The 6,298-nt window shown below is 48.8% G+C and overlaps 1 pseudogene across 2 annotated transcripts; it reads right to left on the reverse strand.

Moving 5' to 3' along the window:
- Window positions 1–840: 840 nt before the first annotated feature.
- On the reverse strand, window positions 841–2,836 carry LOC100275602 (LOC103635383-like pseudogene; annotated as a pseudogene). Of its 2 annotated transcripts, NR_148529.1 has the most exons (2): window positions 2,138–2,836; window positions 841–2,045 (listed from the first exon to the last, which is right to left on the reverse strand). The product of NR_148529.1 is annotated as a protein-like pseudogene, transcript variant 1 (transcript). The 2 variants fall into 2 exon arrangements; NR_148530.1 differs by having other exon boundaries at window positions 841–2,836.
- Between the last annotated feature and the right edge of the window lie 3,462 nt (window positions 2,837–6,298).

A 6,298-nucleotide genomic window follows, 5' to 3' on the forward strand; every position in this document is an offset into this window, starting at 1 on the left:
CACTTGAATACCACGGTGTTATGCCTTGCTTATCTTTATCCCACTAGCGAGGAATCTCCACAAATTGGAGTCTCTCGCCCTTACACTTAAGATTCACAAAGAAACACGGAGTAAGGGAGGGAAGCAACACACACAAATCCACAGCGAAATGCGCACACACACGGCCAAGAATCGAGCTCAAAGACTATCTCACAGTTTCTCACAAGAACGGAGCTCGAATCACTTAGAATCACAAACGGATGCGCAAAGACTTAGTGTGGATGATCAAGAATGCTCAAGAGTCGCTTGTTATTCTCCTCCATGCGCCTAAGGGTCCCTTTTATAGCCCCAAGGCAGCTGGGAGCCGTTGAGAGCAAATCTGGAAGGCTGATCTTGCCTTCTGTCGTCGGGCGCACCGGACAGTCCGGTGCACACCGGACAGTGTCCGGTGCCCGATTCCTTTCCTTAAATGGCGAAGCCGACCGTTGCAGATGCGGGAGCCGTTGGCGCACCGGACATGTCCGGTGCACACCGGACAGTCCGGTGCACACCGGACAGTCCGGTGCCCCCTTCCGACCGTTGGCTTGGCCACGTGTCCCGCGCAGATCGCGCGGCCGACCGTTGGCCCTGCCGACCGTTGGCTCACCGGACAGTCCGGTGCACACCGGACAGTCCGGTGAATTTTAGCCGTACGCCGTCGGCGAATTCCCGAGAGTGGCCACTTCGGCCGAGGCAGCCTGGCGCACCGGACACTGTCCGGTGCACCACCGGACACTGTCCGGTGCACCACCGGACAGTCCGGTGCCCCAGACCGAAACAGCCTCTTGGCTGTACACAGCCAAGTCTTTTCTTCTCTTCTTCTTTCTGTTTCTACCACTTAGACAAATATATTAGTACACAAAACCAATGTACTAAGACTTAGAAACATACCTTTGCTCTTGATTTGCACTTTGTTCATCCATTGCATAAATTCACATTTTAAGCACTTGAGTTGGCACTCAATCACCAAAATATTTAGAAATGTCCCAAGGGCACATTTCCCTTTCAGCACTGCTATGAGTTCCATTGTGTTCATCCAATTTTTATGGTGATTAAGTGTGCCAGGGCTACTGCTATGAGTTCCAGTGATTTCTATTTATAATGTATTTTCTGACTGGACACTTGTAACTTAAAACACAGAGGATAAATTCTCCTGTGACAACTGCTACAGGTAAATATAATGTGTTCATCCAAAAATTGTGTTCATAGAAATCACTGCATCTTTTACAACAGTTAAATTGATTGACTAAACAGAGCAAAACGGAAAATAGCCAGTGTTTTCTAAATAGAATATATACAGAACCAGACAGAATGCAAAACGGAAAATAAGACTATATATATATATCGACCGTAGCCAGGCAACAATTTTTGGATAATGGTCTCACAAAATCACTGGCTAAACAGAGCATAGGTATGATCAGGGCCCAATAAAAACATTGTAGCTTTAGTGCTCTACATGAAAAAACAAAATATTCAGACACAATGATCTACATAATGGAAAACTTCAGTGTCCAACATAACAAACATGCGAAATACACATTAACATGGTTATTTCTGCAGCTGTCCGCACAGAATCGGATGAATAAAGGGCTGGCGTGCCATGGCGACAGTCCTTCCTACAGATATTTTGAAGCGTTGTTGCAAGTTTCTGAAACTTGTTATTTAGCTGGCTTGATTTGTAATCAATGCTGAAGAATAAATACTTTTTGCGACAATGGTCCTTTTACAATGTCGTGTTGTTTTCGTTACTAATTGCACTTGCCCTACCCTAATCAAACATGTGAACTAATGGAATGCTTCAGTTTTGTGCAGTTTGGTATATTGTGTCGTGCGGCAGATTATGCCTAGTCCTTAAAAATAAAGGAATAGAGAATGTACTCGTGTGTTTTTGAAGCCACTTGTACCCGATTTTTTCCACCGTTCGTTCAAGCATCCAAAATCCATCATCTTCCTCAAGTCAGCTCTTGTCCCTATCTTCACCGATACGGTTGAAAATGGGCGGAGTCAAATCTCGTATTTTGAGAAATCTAGGATAGATCCAATATGCATCACTGCTCACGCAAACCTGTCTAAGTGCAAGGTTAGTAATACATTTGCTGCTTGTTGTATAGAAACTTACCAGCGAGGCGGCAAGCATGGTCCGCGAGACCACGTTCCTGCTAGGCATTTCGCCGAGCACCTGCAGGACCAGCTCGAGCCGGCTGGTCTTGGCGTACACATCCATAAGCGTCATGGAGATGCACACGGACGACGGAGAGGAAGGCGTTGCTAGCTCGCGAGGGTGAGGACGCCGTGGAGCTTGAGGAAGGTGAGGCGTCGTGGGCCTCATGACTGAGGAGTGCGCGCGCTCGCTCCCGGCGCTCGTGGGCCTGCTCGTGGAGTTCCGCGACACCACCCACCTTGTCGCCTTTGTAGCCAACCAGTTCAGGGCGACCTCCTTCACCACAGCACGCGACGTCGTCGTGTCCGCGCGGTGCCTCTGTATGCTCGCGGCGACGGCGCTGGATCTGCGTGTTGGATGCGGTGCGGGGGCAGGGAAGGATGGGGCGAGGGTATGGCGGCGCAGGGCAGCGGGGCCAGGGTGAATGCGTGTCGGGGCGAGAGCGAGAGCGAGGGCGCGGGATGGCGGATCTGCTCGATCTCAAGCCTGCATTACCGCGGCGGAGGGGTTTGACGAAGGCGCATGGGGCGGGGGCTGGAGATCGCGCGGCGGGCCGGGGTGCTGTGGCGGTGTCTACGGGTGCGAGATATCAGCGCAGGAGTGGGGACGCGTGGGCAGGGGCATGGTGGGGAGAGTCTGGGACCTTCCATTGACGGCGGGCCGAGGCGGAGGTGGCGGACCTTCCAAAAATGGCGGACCTCCCACCGAGCGCGGTAATGGGGACATGAGTAATGGGGAGAGGAACGGTGCGCGCGCAAATCGCGGTGGAGAGTTTCCTTCCATGTGAGAGCCGACGCGGCTAGACAGCGAGAGAGACAGGGCGGGGGCGAGAGAGACGGTGCGCACGGAGATCGCGGTGGAGATCGCGGTTAGAAGGTTCTGCGCGGGCGTGCGCCGCGAAGAGGCGGTGGCAGAACCGTGTAGATGTGGACGCCTACACTATCATCTTAAGGAGTAGTAAAGATTATTCCTAGAACTCGTAGTCTTAAAGAATCTCTCATTATTCTTCGTGTTATTCTCGGTTTAGAGCTCTTCTCATAGTTGATCTGGTTCAGAGTGGTTCAACCGTCCTTGATAGCGGTTGAACCGGCCTGCATCAGTTAACCCGATAATTTAACTTTATTTCGAAGCTTTTTTGGAAAAAAATTAAGTGTAGTCTATTCAGCTCCTCTAGTCTACTTTCACTCTGACACATGTTGCACACGCACTCATGCCCCAACCAATCCGCATGACTCATCCCAAAAACACTACACCATTGATAATCACTCACCTTAAAACTCAAACTACAATGGCACATTTCAACTTTGTGTTTGAAAGTTTGGCTAAATCCTGAATCGGTCGAACCACTTTTATCGGCTCGACACACTTCCTCACGGGAAGGCCACCTAGGCCGATTTGGTAGGATGAGGCTATTCTCAATGGATAGTTTTATCATAGTGTATCAAGATTTTCATCCATATGAAGCTCTCTCATCTCCAATAAAACTCTCTTATACTATCTTTATTAAATTGCATATCATGTCATCATGTTTACTTAAGTGACATGTTATTTAATAAAATAAAACTCCCAAAAAACTTGGCCTAAACACCGACTGTTTTGCCTTTTCACCTTCTGAACTTTAAATGCAATGATCCTAATGTCCTCACTGACTTTTCAATGAGAGCAACATTGCTACTGATCCTTTTTTCACGCTTTAGACACATTTGGTTGTCAACAAACTGAAAATACCATAAACTATAGTCACATGTTTCTTTCGTTTTCGTATATTATTTATTTAAGATTTATTCGTCAATTGAACAAGGTAAGTGCCCCTCAAATTATGCTACATTGGCCTTGAAAACATCTGGTCTGCCAGAGCTCTGGCCCAAAATCTACTAACCCAAGAATCATGAATTATGATGCTGCCATTTTGCCTATTTACCAAAATGAACAAGAAATGTTTATCTATTTGTCGTGACCTTGATACTTTTACACTCTTGGTTTCTTATCCTAAATTGTATACCCATAATTGTATGTTTTCTTGTGCTGCCGAACAACTTCGATGTTCGGTGATGGATATGGTGGTGCTTAGCTGCTGTTAGCATTGAGATATGGAACATCATAGGGACGACATGGGTACCCGATATCCTTCAGGTAAAAACTCTCTTAGGTATGGATATAGTAAATTTTGATACCAATGGATATTTTGTTTCGGAACTTATTTTTACGATTCAATTGATCATGTCTATTATAATGTTAGTGGTGGATATAGATATGATGTAATTTTGTACTTATGATAGGATTTTGTATTTACGATGGGTAGTGGTTATGTAGCATTTTTTATCTAGTGGGTAGAGGTATGCACTACCGGACACAGCTCCTTTGCCGAGTGTCGCAGACACTCGGCAAAGGCTATTTTACACTCGGCAAAGGCTTTACCGAGTGTAACACTCGGCAAAGAACGCTCGGCGAACTGTACATCGGCAACAACCCCTTTGTCGAGTACTTTTTGTCGGGCACTCGGCAAAGAATTTGTCGAGTGCCATTTGACACTCGGCAAAGAAAAGTCACCGTCACGGCGCCAAGTGACGGTGACGGATCCTTTGCCGAGTGTCTTCTTTGGCACTCGGCAAAGAGGCTAATTTTGCCGAGTGTCTGCTCTAGCGGCCCTCAGCAAAGACGGGTCCAGTGGGCCCCACCGCCAGTCCCTGTGCCGAGAGCTCTCGTAGGCACTCGGCAAAGGAGGCTTCTTTGCCAAGTGTCTAGTGGACTGGCACTCGGCAAAGAGTCCTCCAGTGGCCCCCTTTGCCAGTCCCTTTGCCGAGTGCCTTGACCACAGCACTCGGCAAAGATGGCTTTACCGGTTTCCAGGTTTCCTTCTTTGCCGAGTGCCATTGTCAGCACTCGGCAAAGATGGCTTTACCGGTTACCAGGTTTCCTTCTTTGCCGAGTGCCATGGTCATAGCACTCGGCAAAGCTACCCTTTGACGAGTGTTACACTCGGCAAAGTGACCAGAATGTCCCTTTTTTATTTGTTTTTGTTGTTCCATCCAAACAAACAAAAGATATATATCATTCACATCACATTATATATCAATCGCATCAGAGAATGAACACATTTATCATCAACACCATATATATCACAAAGTCTCACTAATATAAGTCTCACAAATATAAGTCAGGATCATCACAAAACAGATATAAGTCTGGATCATCACTAACATCACCAAGTATCTCACAAGACCAAGTCTAACTAACATCACCAACACTCACAAATATAAGTCTGGATCATCACAAAATAGATCATCAACGAGGTGGGCATCTGGACTGGTTCGGCGAAGGGCTGGACGAAGCGTGAGGGTTGTTCGACGCCGCCGATTGACCCTGCACAGAGAAGAGATTGTATGTGTGAGAACATATGAATATATATCATGCAGTACTAAAATTTTGATACTCACAGGAGTAGTGAACTCAGCAGGGTCAGTTGCAGGGAACAACGGAGGTGGTGGAGCATGACCCTGTGCGGCGCTGTTGGGGACCATAATTAGGGGTACCGTCATTACTCCTAATCTCAGCTGGTAACCCCCATCAGCACAAAGCTGCAAAGGCCTGATGGGTGCGATTAAGTCAAGGATCGATCCACTCAAGGGACACAATCTCGCCTCGCCCGAGCCCAGCCTCGGGCAAGGGCAGCCGACCCCGGAGGATTTACGTCTCGCCCGAGGACCCCCTCCAGCAACGGACACGCCTTCGGCTCGCCCGAGGCCCAGTCTTCACCAAGAAGCAACCTTAGCCAAGTTGCCACGCCGACCGACTGTATCGCAGGAGCATTTAATGCAAAGGTGGCAGACACCTTATCCTGACACGCGCCCTTCAGTCGATAGAGCCGAAGTGACCGTTCGCCGCTCCACTGACCGGCCTGACAAGAGGACAGCGCCGCTCCGACTGCTGTGCCACTCGACAGAGTGAGGCTGACAGCAGCCAAGTCCGGCCTCAGGCGCCATAGGAAACTCTGCATCGCCCGAAGGGCTCGGACTCAGGCTCAGCCCCGGAAGACGACGAACTTCGCTTCGCCCGACCCCAGGGCTCGGACTCGGGCTCAGCCCTGGAAGACGATGAACTCCGCTTCGCCCGACCCCA

This window comes from Zea mays, chromosome 6, assembly GCF_902167145.1.
Source record: "Zea mays cultivar B73 chromosome 6, Zm-B73-REFERENCE-NAM-5.0, whole genome shotgun sequence".
NCBI lineage: Eukaryota > Viridiplantae > Streptophyta > Magnoliopsida > Poales > Poaceae > Zea > Zea mays.